General features: G+C 36.3%; 1 long non-coding RNA gene across 1 annotated transcript in view; it reads left to right on the plus strand.

The window, feature by feature from the left end:
• The window catches only part of LOC112065902 (uncharacterized), a 396153-nt gene that overhangs the window by 256102 nt on the left and 125491 nt on the right, over positions 1 to 14560 (plus strand). Inside the window, exon 3 of the long non-coding RNA XR_002892300.2 lies at positions 8293 to 8423. This is a non-coding gene — a long non-coding RNA (uncharacterized lncRNA). The remainder of the gene's footprint in view (positions 1 to 8292; positions 8424 to 14560) is intronic.

Raw genomic sequence — 14560 nt, forward strand, 5'->3', positions numbered from 1 at the left:
GTAATAATTCTCTGGGTAAAGAAAAAAATCTCCAAATGCTTTATATAACTTTATTCTTTTAAGAAAAAAAATAAGCCTCTAGAATATCTTTTCATCACATGGTCAAATTGTGTTAATAAAAGGATTGTAGGATAGCTGTAGCTGTGATATCGACTAAAATCGTTGGTATCAAAAAAGCAAAAATTAGAAAATGAGTATAGTAATAGGAGAATAAAACCACTAAGCCTACACTGTATGTATGTACCTAAAAAGTGGTCCTGAATATGGACCATCTTTGGAGAATTCTGGAGTACTCACAAAGCATGTTTGCTCAAAGAATAATTAAATTAAGACTAGATGATGCTTTCTGTAGTGGCTTCCAAATGAGGTCTTTGGCAAATCAGTTGAATACGAATGACACCTTTCAGGTCATTGCAGAGGATTACTAACAAGTGGGACTCAGAAAAATGTATTCATTATTATTTTTGTTATACATCTCATAGGTACTAGAATATACTTTTCTTCTCTCATCGCAGTTCAGAATGCTTCTAATTTAGTTTATGATTCGTTAATTCTAACATGATTTTCAATATCTTTCTCCCTGGCTGTTATTTACCTTGGCAGTCTTTAAGAATCTGGGTCCTGTTTTCTATCCCTTGATGGATTGCCACTCTTAAGTAAAAGTCCTCATGCAGTGAAGGAAAGTGGTTAAAAATGGATGATGCTGTTTTCTTTTTTTGCCGTTAATTTGCCAATTAAAGGAACAGGCAGTCTATCTTTTCTCTGTACCAGCCTCACAGATATTCTGCAGCTACCTTTCCATCACCTTAATGTACTCAGGTACACACCCAGGTAATGATAAGGCCCGATTACTACCACTTTGACTCTTTTATGTGCTGCTGGAAATTTTTCTCCTGAATTTCATAGTTCAGTGCCACTCTTTGGATTTAGTACTTTGAAATTTTCTCTCTAGTTTGTTTTCTGAAATACTTTTTTTTTTACTTTCTATCCACAATAACTTCAGAAAATTGCCAGAACCTCTAATTTGTTTTCCTGAAATGCATCTCTTTTGACATTAACTCAGGTTGTATTTACTTAGCTCTTAACTTACTTGTCTCTGCTTAATAGTTTCATACACATGTTTAAGCAAGTGTCTATGGAGGGCCTGGGCAGTGTGCTATGTATTTGCTTAACATTTAATTTTCCATGTTTATTGTTTAGTTCTGGTAAACAAAGTGACAGGTTTCCTGAAAATTTAAGAGGACCACCTATTATATATAATAAGTTCTTGGAAAATTAATTTAAATCCTTTGCTCAGGACAGTGACACTGAGCTAGAGGCCAGGGACTCAAGAGTTCTTGTCCTCACTCCAGACTCCTCTGTTATTTAGTTTTATGGGTGAGTCTGTTAGCACATCAGAGCCTCATCTGTCAAATAATAATACTTGAATTTCTTATTAAAGAGTCTGTGTGGTGTCAAGTAAATCTATTATATTTTAAAAGTTTATTGTTAGGGGGCATTATTGTGATTGGTAATAATGTTGCAGATTCAAAATTTTAACTCACACTCCTCTGATGTGTAAGGAAGATGACCTGCTTTGTTTTTGTAATTGATCTAAGCTTCCTCAAGAGCCTCTGTCTTGTTGGAAAGTGATTGGAAAGTGGAGATGGCTGCAGTGACGAGCAAGGGGGGAAATAAATTCTAAACAAGGAAATCAATGACATTTCTCTTAAGCCTTAGTCTCATTGGCATGGCTCATTCTCTTTTCGAGAAAGTCTGTTTTTTATATTACCTCCACATTTCCGTTTTTCTCCAAGATGGTGTTTGGGTATGTAGGTTGGTTTAAAGATTTTTAAAAAGCAACAGCTCTGAGTTGGCAAAATAATTCCCACCTCCCCCCCACCCACCAAAATGTAATACTGAGAACCTATGAATGTACTCAGCTACAGTATAAGAGAGGCTTAAGATTGAGGATGGAATTAAGCTTGTTAATCAGGTGATTTTAAAATGGGGAGATTATTCAGGATTATCTAGGTGGACCCAATGTAATTGTAAAGGTCCCTATAAGTGAAAGAGAGTCAGGAGAGTCAGTGTCCAAGTGATACAGGGTTAAAAAAAGCCTGAAGATGGCAGGGGACCATGAGCCAAAGAATGCACGCAGTGTCTTTAAGCTGGAATAGGCAAGGAAATGGACCCTCATCTAAAGCCTCCATAGTAATGTTGCCCTGTCAATACTTTGATTTTAGCTCAGTAACACCCACTTTGGATATCCGACCTCCAAAACTATAAGATAATATATTACTATTGCTTAAGCCATTGTTTGGGGTCATTTGTTGCAGCAGCAATAGGACACTAATGCAGGTCCATGTCATATCTTCTTGATCTTTACTACTCCCTGTAGTGAAACAATCTAGTCTGACTGATGACCACTGAAGTATACACATTTTCAGGCATCATGATGGTTCTTATCACTGGAGTTTGTGGTCTTCACTGTTTGTCTCTGACACAAAGTTTCTGCACTTTTGTCTCTGTGTCCTGGTCTACTGACCATCCAAAGACTTCTACTTTGTCTTAGTCAAGCATGGCATATCTATGCTACATGCAGACTGTGGAGATCTAGGAGTGATGCTTCATACTCATCTACCTAAACACTTCTCTTGGCTGTGCTGGACCATCATCCCGCAGACTTGGGCTGTTCCAGTCTACATGGTAGTTTCTCCCCAGAGTTTCAAGTAGAAAGATAAGCAGACAGTCTTTTGGCTCTAGGTTCCCCATCAGTGTATCCGACATGCTCAGGAAGGTCAGGCACGCAATTCTGTCTGCTTCCCATATCACTTCTCCTTTCTTATTCTTATAATATTCTAAGCTTGAAGAAATGTGCTTCCCTCACCAATCTTTCTTTTTGTCATGATCTGGAGTCCCTCCATCTCTAGTTTATAGATAGCAAAATCTATGATATACTGGGCAAGCTTAAATGTCATTGTATTATAGCAGTTAAAACCATTTATATTCTTTTTTTAACGTAGCCAGATTTTCAAAATTATTGTTTTGATATGGGCTGAAGAATTTTTACTCCAGATGCCAAAACCACAATTTGACTCCCTCTTTCCCATTGCATACACGTTGCACAATTCTGATAGTTCATGAGGCAAATGCATGCCTCTAGAATATTATTGATGAGGATGGCCAAATACAAGAAAATTAAAAGGGAACAGCCGTTGGATATCATTCCCGTTACACCAAAATATGTCAGGGTTTTTGGTATGTGTATGTGATAATTATTTCAAAAGAAAATAGAGATTATATAAATGCAAGAAATAGTGTTGAGGGATATTACTTAAAATGCTTTCATATACTCAAAATATGTATTAGTTATTATGCTTGTTATTAATTTTTCATTAAATTAAACCACATGCTTCAGTTTTAAATTGGGAAATTCAAGAAAGCTTATTAAATTTGGGCTCTAAATATGGTATTTATTATACCAAACCAGTGATAGACACATTCTTTAGGATTCTTGATTAAATTGGTTTTTTGGAGTAATGGGATTAGTACAGACCATAAGAAATCACTTAATACATTTCCTTGAATCCCTGAAATACCATTTATAAACATGCTCAAAAAGGTTGCCCTCAATCCTATAGACATCACCATCATGCCCTCGATGTTAGGAAGGTATTTCTAAGTAAACGAAAGCTTGCTCTCTTCTGTCACTTGTATTTCTCCTATTATATAGTTATTGATAATTGAAGATCATTTTATCTCTGCTTCTTCTCCTCTCTAGTTTCTTCTTCTGTAGAAGAAATATTTTTTTTCTTGAAAGGTGAGTCAAATACATCTAATTTTGCAGAAAGACTATATGATAACAATCATGATTATTCAATCTCAATAATATTAAATGGTCCTTTCACGGACAGTCATTACTAGGTTACCTAAGGTACCAGAAGCAAAATATAGCAGAATTATTGGCCAATTTCAGAATGGTCCTGACTTCTGCTCTACATAGTCTCCATGAATTATATTACAAAAACCTATGGCTTTTGTTATTAATTTCCATGTCCCTATTTCTAGATGTTTTCTTTCTCTCAACCTCCAGACCCATATTTAAGTGCCTGTGAGATATCTCCACCTATCTTACTTCAAATTTGATATGTCCCAATCTGCACTAATATTTTCCCTCATTTTACCTCTCAAATTTGCTCCTTTCACTCTTGTTTTTGATATCTTAGCTAATGGTTGCTATCCCACTAGCCATTCAAAGTAGAAACCTCAGTGATCTATATGGTGGCATCCCTGGATCTGTGCTAAGGCTCCAGAGACAGGAGAAAGTCCAAGATCAGAAAAATTAACTCACAGCAGCCTGCCCGGTGAATGCAGACACCTGAGTAAAATCCTGGTAAACCAAGCATCCCCCACTACCCCGCCCCCCAGGGACCATGTAGATCTGAGAGCTAAATAACTGCTGTTCTTGAAAACCACTAAGATTTGAGTGTTTGCAATACAGCAGTAGATAACAATACAACTGTTTTGCTCTTCTCTCTTCTTTACTCTCCATATCCAATAGGTTACCAGATCCTCCTTGTTTAACCTCTGCTGGTTATTTGAATCTGTACTCTTTTCCCTACTCCTATTGCCATGGTCTTAATTCAAAATATCGTGTAACAATTATTGATACCTCTACTTGTGGTATTTCCACCTCTGCTAAATCTGCTACAGTAATCTAAGTGGCAACATAATGTGGTGGTTAGTTACATTCTCAAATTCTGGATTTGAATACGAGCTCTGCTACTCAGTAGCTCAGTAAATTGGGGCAAGTCAGGTTACTCCTCTTGCCTCAGTCCCCAGTTTTTTAATCTGTGAAATTGGTATAAAGATAGTACCTGCCTCATAGAGTAGTCATTAATATTTTCTGAGTTAGAACAATTCTGCCAATAATAATAGGCACTCAGTGAACATTATTATTAAACATTCATTGATCATGTTGTTGAGAATACGTGTATTTCATGGAATACAGTTTGAATAAATTGTTCCCCCAAAGAATTCCATAACCAAATAAGTTTACAAACCATTGCTAAAATACCACTTCTTGAGGAAAGTTGTAATGCTGAACTATCTACTTCTGGTTGGTGTTTGAAAAACAGGAAACTGGATTCAAATGCTGCTCCTGGAAAGAATTGATCCTGCTGGAATGAAAAACCAAGCATGACAGGAATAGAAAAAAAGCAGGGAGAAAGCAGAAAGACAATAGGAAGGAGCAATCCCTTATTTCTTCTCTCCCCTTGCATTTTTCCTCTAGCACTTTTCCTCTAGCACATCCTAACGGGGAGCCAGCTTAGGGAGGAGGAAGATATTTTATAGAGCCTCTATGCTTGTATCTCAAAGCAGAGTATAGAATGGCTGGTTTAGAGTTGAGAGACAACAGATAAATAATTTACATATAGTCTAAAGAATGTATCTCAATTATGATCACCTTTAATCATAAGTATGAAACTGAGAAAATATATAAATATATAAAAAACATTATTTAAAAGTGCTAAAAGATAAATATTGAGATATTGACATAGAAGCCACAAAAAGTTTTGAAAAAATTTCCTTATCCAGTGATGAATACTGAATATATTCAGTTTCAGCAATTGAATATTCCTGTTAAAGCACTTAAAACTATTTCCAGTAGATCAATAATCAGAATTTCAGAAAATTAATTATGCAACAAAATGTTTTAGGAAATTGATTTTTGTGAGTTGACCTAGTGTTCAATAAATGTTCACCATCATCATCATTTTTATGACCATCATCACCATAATTATCTATAGAAGAAGTCCCAGTAAATTGAGATGCTATAGATACATATAATGTTGATTTTGCCAATCTTCCATATTCTTTCCTTTTTTCATGCTTTTGGCTCTACTAAAAGGGACTGCTTAACTTTCTTAGCAAACAGTGACTAATCCAAAAATTCTGTTTATGTCACTTTATTTATAAAGATTTCCCTGAAACACTTTGAAAAAGTTAGTATTTCTTCTTCTGAATTCCCACTCTGTACATGCTTCTATGACTTCACTTACAGCATGGTGCTAGAGCTTTGTGGTTTTGTGTTTCTTTCTTCCTTTTTAAATTGCTGGGTTCTTAACAATTAAAAACAACAATGTCTTGTTTTTCCTTTTGTTTCCTGGCAGAAGCATAATAACGGGCATAGTAGAAACTCAATAAATGTTAGTCAAAAAAAGACTAGGGGTTGGGCTTCCCTGGTGGCGCAGGGGTTGCGCGTCCGCCTGCCGATGCAGGGGAACCGGGTTCGCGCCCCGGTCTGGGAGGATCCCACGTGCCGCGGAGCGGCTGGGCCCGTGAGCCATGGCCACTGGGCCTGCGCGTCCGGAGCCTGTGCTCCGCAACGGGAGATGCCACAACAGAGGGAGGCCTGCATACAAAAAAAAAAAAAAAAAAAAGACTAAGGGGCTTCCCTGGTGGTACTGGGAATCTGCCTGCCAATGCAGGGGACATGGGTTCAAGCCCTTGTCTGGAAGATCCCACACGCCGCGGAGCAACTAAGCCCATGTGCCACAACTACTGAGCCTGCACTCTAGAGCCCGTGAGCCACAACTTCTGAAGCCTGCGTGCCACAACTACTGAAGCCTGTGCGCCTAGGGCCTGTGCTCCACAACAAGAAAAGCCATTGCAATGAGAAGGCCACGCACCGCAATGAAGAGTGGTCCCCTCTCGCTGCAACTAGAGAAAGCCTGCGTGGAGCAATGAAGACCCAACGCAGCCAATAAATAAATAAATAATCTATCAAAAAAAAGGCTAGAGCATTCTTTAAAAGTTATGCAACGGGGAGGAGGAAGGATAAGCTGGGATGAAGTGAGAGAGTGACATAGACTTATATACAGTACCAAACGTAAAATAGATAGCTAGTGGGAAGAACCTTCATAGCACAGGGAGATCAGCTCGTGCTCTTTGTGACCACCTAGAGGGGTGGGATAGGGAGGGTGGGAGGGAGGCGCAAGAGGGAGGGGATATGGGGATATATGTATATGTATAGCTGATTCACTTTGTTATACAGCAGAAACTAACACACCATTGTAAAGCAATTATACTCCAATAAAGATGTTAAATAAAAATAAGAAAAAAAATTATGCAAATAGTTGTCATGATATAGTGTGCATTTTCAATCTAACACGGGGGTTCACAAATTATGACCCTCACATGAGCTGAATCCAAGTGCCCCAGGCTTTTGTAAATAAAATTTCATTAAAACATAGCCATGTTCATTTATGTATTGTCCATGGTGACTTTCAAGCTAAAATGGCTGAATTTAGAAGCAACAGAAGTTTTTATGGCCCACAAAGCCCAAACTATTTATTAATCTGCCTATTGCTGTGTAGGGAAGAAAAACTTGCCACCCCCAAATGTCTCTTTGGCATGGTGATTAACTTAGCCTGATTATTTTTAAGAAACAGAAGACTCCAGAAGCCTTTCTTTTTGCCTCCTCCTTAGCTGCCTAAAGAATGTAGAGAGAGGGCCTATTGCAGGAATGGAGCTATCACCGTAGATTAATATGAGCCTGGTGTGGTAGACAGGGAGGAACCTAGCAAAATCTGTTTGTCAAAATTACTCTCTGTGTCTCTTGTCTCTGCCTGTCCAGCAGACATTTGTTATCAAACATTTGCTTTTCCATCTTCATGTGAATTGTTTTCCTCCCCTTTGAAGTCCCAAACCACTGCTCATAACATCCTCTTATGTCTTTAGCTGAAAATGGTATATAAGGTGAGGGTTTCCACCTTTTTGGCGAGGTACTTAGTTTTCCTGGGTCTCTCTCATGTATACATGTTATCAAACTTTTGTTTGATTTTTTTCCTGTTAATCTGTCTTAAGTCAATTTAATTCTTAGATCAGCCAGAAGAACCTAGAGGGTAGAGGAAAATTTCTTCCTCCCTGACAGCAGGAAAAGTTTGCCTCCACAGATCTTTAATTACAAAGGCTTTATTAATATTAGATTCCACTCCCCGCCAACCTTACCAGACTGAAACTTGCTGGGAAATAGTAATTCTGGGAAATCAAGATTGACTCTTTGAAAGCTGATCATCATTAGATGAATATTAGATGTGAATTCCCACAATTTCACAGACTTTCTCCTTCATTAATTTGCACTGCTTCTACTTATATTTTTCTTTTCACAAATCTTTCTACCCATAATGAAGTGCTTTTATTTTTATTTAATATGCAATTAATATGACCCAATTCTCTAGATCATAGGTTATTATTATTATTCAAATCAAAACTAATTTAGCCCTCCTTTGTCCTTTTCTCCTCCAGTGGGTCAGCTGTAATAATCTCAGAGCTCCAGGATATTTGCCGACATCATTATATCATCACTCAGCCTCATGAATGGAGCTAGAAGATGCTACAAGCACTGCCAGAAGTTGGTAGGATCAGCCACCACCCTGGTAAGTTCCCCAGATGATGTAAGCAGCAGTTATCTGGCCAATCCAAAGTGATGCTGTACTCACTACTGTCATCATAATTGCCACTGGAGTGTGAAGCCAGTGAAAATAACCTGAGAATTAGCCCTATGTGTACAGTAAGTCATACCTTGCCTTTACCTCCATAATTTTGTCCACCTTCCTAATGGTGAGGACTCCTCATTTGAGCTCTATGACACAATAGTCTTATCTGAAACACTTGTTTGGTCCAAAGTGTTGGCCTTGGTGCCAAGGACTCATTACAGAGAAAACACTAGAGAACGTGCATTTGTCATCAAATGAGCATGGTCCAGTTCTGTTTCATGCACTTCTTCAATGATGATGTCATTGCCACCATGCTGGGCAGGCCTTATGTTTTAACTATGGGCAGTGAAGGAAGAGAGGGCCTGTCCTTCAGCTCTTTCCAGCCAAGGCAGGCCTGGATTCAGAAGCTCATGGCTCTTATTTACAGTCACTCACGGTGTCTTTGCCTCAGCAAACTCACAACACTATGATGGCCATGTCAGTAAAGGTGTGCAGATATAGCCATCCTCTTGCCCATTTAGCCATCCATCTGCCCTCATAAAAATTTGGTCTTTGATGGTTGCAAATCTATGCTCTATACTTCCCCCATGGACTTGTCTTTTGGGTTTTTTGGGTTTCAGTTTCTTCCAGATAACCTTTTTCAGGACCAGTCTCAATCCATAAGAAGTATTCTAATAACCCTAACTCCCCAAAGCAAGGAATTTTCTTTTCCTTTCTTTTTTTTAAAGATTTCTCTTTATCCCTTTTACATGTTTGCTTACTATCTTTTCAACAGCTTTAGAGTCTTGCATATCATTTGGTAAAAGATGGGTCTCCCACTGTTAAGCCAAAACACTGTTTTATTATAATCTTTTTCTGGAACAAGGATACTACTTTTATATGCTGGAACCAATGGAGTGATTTCTCCTCAAACAAGAGAAACTGCCCTGAACTAACTTGTTCTCTTGATCTCTTGGCACGGGAGGAAATAGAAATTTAAAATGGCAACTCTCAGACATATATACACTACTCTGTATAAAATAGATAACTAATGAGAGCCTACTGTATAGCACAGGGAACTCTACTCAATGACCTGTGGTGACCTAAATGGGAAGAAATCTAAAAAAGAGTGGATACATGTATAAGTAAAACTGATTCACTTTGCTGTACAGCAGAAACTAGCACAACGTTTTAAAGCAGCTATACTCCAATAAATAAATAAATAGATAAATAAACAAAATGGCAACTCTCTGTAACAACAATCACAAAAATACAGATCATCCTCAACTTACATGGGGTTATGTCCCTATAAACCCATTGTAAGTTGAAAATATCCTAAGTCAAAAATGCATTTAATACACCTAACCTACTGAACATTGCAGCTTAGCTTAGCTTAGCTTACCTTAAACATGCTCAGAATACTTGCATTAGCCTACAATTAGGCAAAATCATCTAACGCAAAGCCTGTTTTATAATAAAGTGTTGAATAGCTCATGTAATTTATTGAATACTATACTGAAAGTGAAAAACAGAATGGTTGTATGGCTACAGAATAGTTGTAAGTGTATTGGTTGTTTATCCTCATGATCACCTGGCTGACTGGGAGTTGTGGCTTGCCGACCAGCATCAAGAGAGAATATTGTATTGCATATTGCTAGCCCAGGAAAAGATCAAAATTCAAGCTGTGGTTTCTACTGAATGCATATTTTTTTCACACCATCTTAAAGTTGAAAAATCATAAGTCAAATCATCAGAAGTTGGGGACCATCTATGTATACGCTCTGCCATTTCAGAAACACTGCTATATAAAGAAACTGAAACAAAATTCAGCAAAATATATGTGCCAAAGATTATATGAAATATCCCTCTCTAAACAAACATATTTAGAATTAATTCACTGTATTTGGACAAATGTTTAGTAATTGGTTTTCAGCAACCAGTTGTTCTAATCCAATTCTATGGGCTTTGGCTTCTTTTAGTCACCAATCTTTGGGATTCTTTTTTAGTTTCTTCCTTTACTCCTATCTGGGATTTGTTGGATTATTTTTACAATTATTTCTATAAGTTCTGGACTTAGCTTGATGTTATAAATACATGATTTTTAATCTAATTTTTATATTAAAAAGGTACTTGAAAAGTGTCTTAATGAATTTAGAATTTTGAACTGACTACTTGTCCTCATCATTAATTGGTTTGTTTTAGGCTCAAAGAGAATTCCTTGGGAATTGGGAAAAGAAAATCTAAATGGCAGTGTGCCTGCTCTGTCTGGTACAATCTGCTGGCAGGAATTGTTTGGAGGAGTAAAGAGCTGTTGCTGCCTAGAAACAGATTAAAACTGCTCTATAAAAAGAATTCAGGTTTTGTGTTTTCCAACACATTTTTCTCCCTACACTATCTCTTAAAAATGAAGCACTTTCTATTATCCAAGGAACTCACCTTTTTTTTTTTTTTAATTTTTTTTGGAGTAGAGTTGATTTACAATTTTGTGTTAGTTTCAGGTGTACAGCAGAGTGAATCAGTTATTCATATGCATATATCCACTCTTTTTTAGATTCTTTTTTTAAAATTTTTAAATGTTTATTTATTGAATGACAGCTGATTTTATTACATTGATGGGCCTCTAAAATAATTCCATTAAACAGCGATGCAAAATTGTGGGAACATTAGGATAACAGATACACTAAAGGAAAATTTAATCTTCATATTGATAATCTGAACATTAAAATAACATTAGCAGAATAATTATTTTGGTATCAATACATATTCACAAATTTTATCAGTTATTTAGCATACTTGATTTTAATATTAGGTCACTGATATTTTTCTGTACAATGTATTTTTAATATGGTCTTATTTTTTGTAATATGTTCAAAAAATTAACTGTAGTACTACAAAGTTGCATTTTATGGTTAATAAATTTGAAGTTGTTGACGTTCTTAATTGACTATTCTCTATAACCTTAGATCCTTTTCCCATATAGTCCATTACAGAGTATTGAGTAGAGTTCCCTGTGCTATACAGTAGGTCTTTATTAGTTATCTATTTTATATATAGTAGTATGCATATGTCACCTTTTAAAAATCCATGTAGAAATGCTTTATGATGCATTAGCCTCTTCTCCAGGATCTTGGGCTTTTGCTAGTAGTCTGAGCCATGTGTGTTAAGATTAGTTTTTCTTTGTCCTTTCATTTTTTGATATTCTTTTTATTTAGTCTTAAAGGCTTGAGAGATAGGTCATCAATCTATATTATCTGACAAATCACACAATTTTGGATTTCAGTTTTTCTTATCATGTGAATAAAGGAATTTTGTGGCCAATAATTACTTATACCATTGATTGCCCAATAAAGTCCAGTGTACGTCTAAAATTATATGATTCTATGAGAATTAAAAGATATTGGAACTTCTTACTCATCACTCAAGAAACTAAAGTGGTAGGCTACCTAAAACATATGTAGCAGAAATGACAACTCCTAGAGAATTTAACCTTACCACTGCTTTGGAAGAAATTCATAACAGCACAGGTAAAATGCAAATAATCACTGGGCAAGAAAGCAGATCTGAACAGATGCTGTATAAATATAATCAAGCTCCAAGGGAATGAAACAGGGAAAACTTGTGAAGCAAACAAACCTGTAAGGTCCAAAACTTTGAAAAAAATACATTAAATAGTAAAGTTAAGGAAAACTAGTAGCGAATATGTGCCTGGCACAGGAAGCATCACATAAATATTAGGAGATAACAACAAATGTGTTGATGAAATACTAGCCCAGGAACATGGTAGACCCATACTCCCTCTTAATCACTAATTGTCACCCGACCTCTACTCTGCATCTCATTTTAGCTTTCACATAATAGAAAGGAATGAACTATGCCATGAACTGTGCTTGATGCTTTCATATATAATTTGATTAAATTTTCAGACTAACCATAGAATAAGGCTGAAATTATTTCCATTTTATAGAAAAGAAAATCTGAGGCTCACTAAAAGCTTAAGAAACACAGGGGTGTTATACAACTAACAAGAAACAGGTTAAGAATTTGAATCCAAGTGTGTCTGATGTCTAAATTTATTTTTCCTCAATAATTTTAACACTAATGAAGATATTTAACTGTGTTCAGGTTAAATTGCATTTTCCAAATTAGTGAAATATAATTTTTTAATTCTGAGATCCACATTTCTTTTTCACATTTTAACACAAATCATGATCTTTCTTGACAATTAATGGCATGTCGTAGTTTAATTAGAAATAACTTTAAATTTCTTAGTGGTACATATGGCAATTTAAAAAAAATTCATAATACAATTTCAGATGTATTGAGGTACCATAATTTCTTCCTTAGGATTGGTTCAAATGAAATAAACAGCAGCATTATTTTCTTAAATGTGGCAAACTGAAAAGTTAAGGCACATGCTTCTGTGTTCACAGAAAAATAAGGAGTACAGAATCTATGACCCTGTTCTCCATTGTCTGATATTTATCAGCAACAGCAAATAAACAGGGAGCCTAACCCAAGGAAAACAAGGGCTTCTTAGGTCAAATTATTTAGGTTTAAGTTTCATACTAAATTATGACCCTGCATCAAAATCTTTTGATTTTAAGTGAGGCGAAAATATTAATGAAGTCTTTTAAGCTTTGCCCTGTGAAATTTGAGAATGACTCAAATGACTACTTACCTTAAACAAAAATTGAAAGAATATACATAAAATTATAATTTTCTTTAATAAACGTTACTTTTATACTCACATAAAAATATTGCATTTAAATTCAGGATAATATGGGTTATGGTTGACCTTACAAGTCAACTGAATTGTCTGTCCTACCTAACCCTGCTGGGTCCACTCTAGCACTCAGTAAATATCATGCTGACATTTCAAAAAAGAAATTTCAAAGACTCAGGTTTTCCCCTAGGTAGGTAGAGGGATAGAAGTATACTATATAGAGAGCTTTGTCCTAAACACCACTAACTTTATACTAATGATGAAAAAATAATGAAACCAACACTGTAATGTATTGCGTACTTTCTGTGTGCATTGCACTGTACTAAGATGTTACCCTTGCTAAATCCTCTCAAAAATCCTGAGCAATCATTGTTATCTCCATTTTACAATAGAGAGAACTCCGCTTAGAGACTTTAAGATAAATTGCCAAGATTCCTTCAACCCTAATCCACTCAACAATGATTTATTGAGTACACATGGAGAGCCAGGCACTGTGATGAGCACTTCATATCCAATGGTAAAGCAATTAGATGTAAGTCCTCTCCTCATGGAGCATACATGGCATGTGTCTTATAGACAGGAGTATAGCCATGTATATCTCACAGCATTTTCTGTGCCTAAAGAATAACCACTATTTGGGCATGCTGTTCTTACATTGGAAGCAAAGAGAGTGACCAGCAGAAACATGTGATACTATTGCTGGCTCTAACTGGAACCAGCATATGGCCCTTTCTCACATGTCTAAACTCAAAGGCAACAGGGCAAAGTGGCATACTTCAGCCACAGTGAGCCAGAGCAAGGTTGGGGAAGGAAGAAAGAACTGTGAAGAAATAATACAGTCTATCACAGGCAATTTAATCACTAAAGGCATTTCACTAATATCTCTTTGATATTGCTTAGAAGCCAATAAAATCTTGTCAATTCAGTTTTCTCCAAAATTACACAATTTACTAAGCCAAGAAATGATACCTTATATTTTATTTTCCATCTCAAATTTTACTTGTTTTTAATGGCCCTGTGCCCCCAAAGTGGAATCAATTTAGTAAAATCCATAAATTACCAAATATATATAATACAGCATTGCAGCATCTAAAACGTCAATACTACAAATCTGTTTCTTTCATGCCTTATTCCACCACAGATAAATTGTATTTTCAAACAAAATGTCCTTTCCCTCCCTTGTTCCCAATGAGTATGTGAATTTCTAATATTTACATACAGACACTTGTGGAAGATAAGGTGTTTCAGATTATCAGAGGCTGGAAAGCTAAAATTTTCTGTTTCTCAGGTTCCCTTGTGCCACAGTTTTGGCCAGTTAAATGTAAGTGATGTCTGCTGGAAGGAGCTTCCATGAAAGATTTTAAAAAAGGAAAAC

Source organism: Physeter macrocephalus, chromosome 6 (assembly GCF_002837175.3).
Source record: "Physeter macrocephalus isolate SW-GA chromosome 6, ASM283717v5, whole genome shotgun sequence".
NCBI classification, from domain to species: domain Eukaryota; kingdom Metazoa; phylum Chordata; class Mammalia; order Artiodactyla; family Physeteridae; genus Physeter; species Physeter macrocephalus.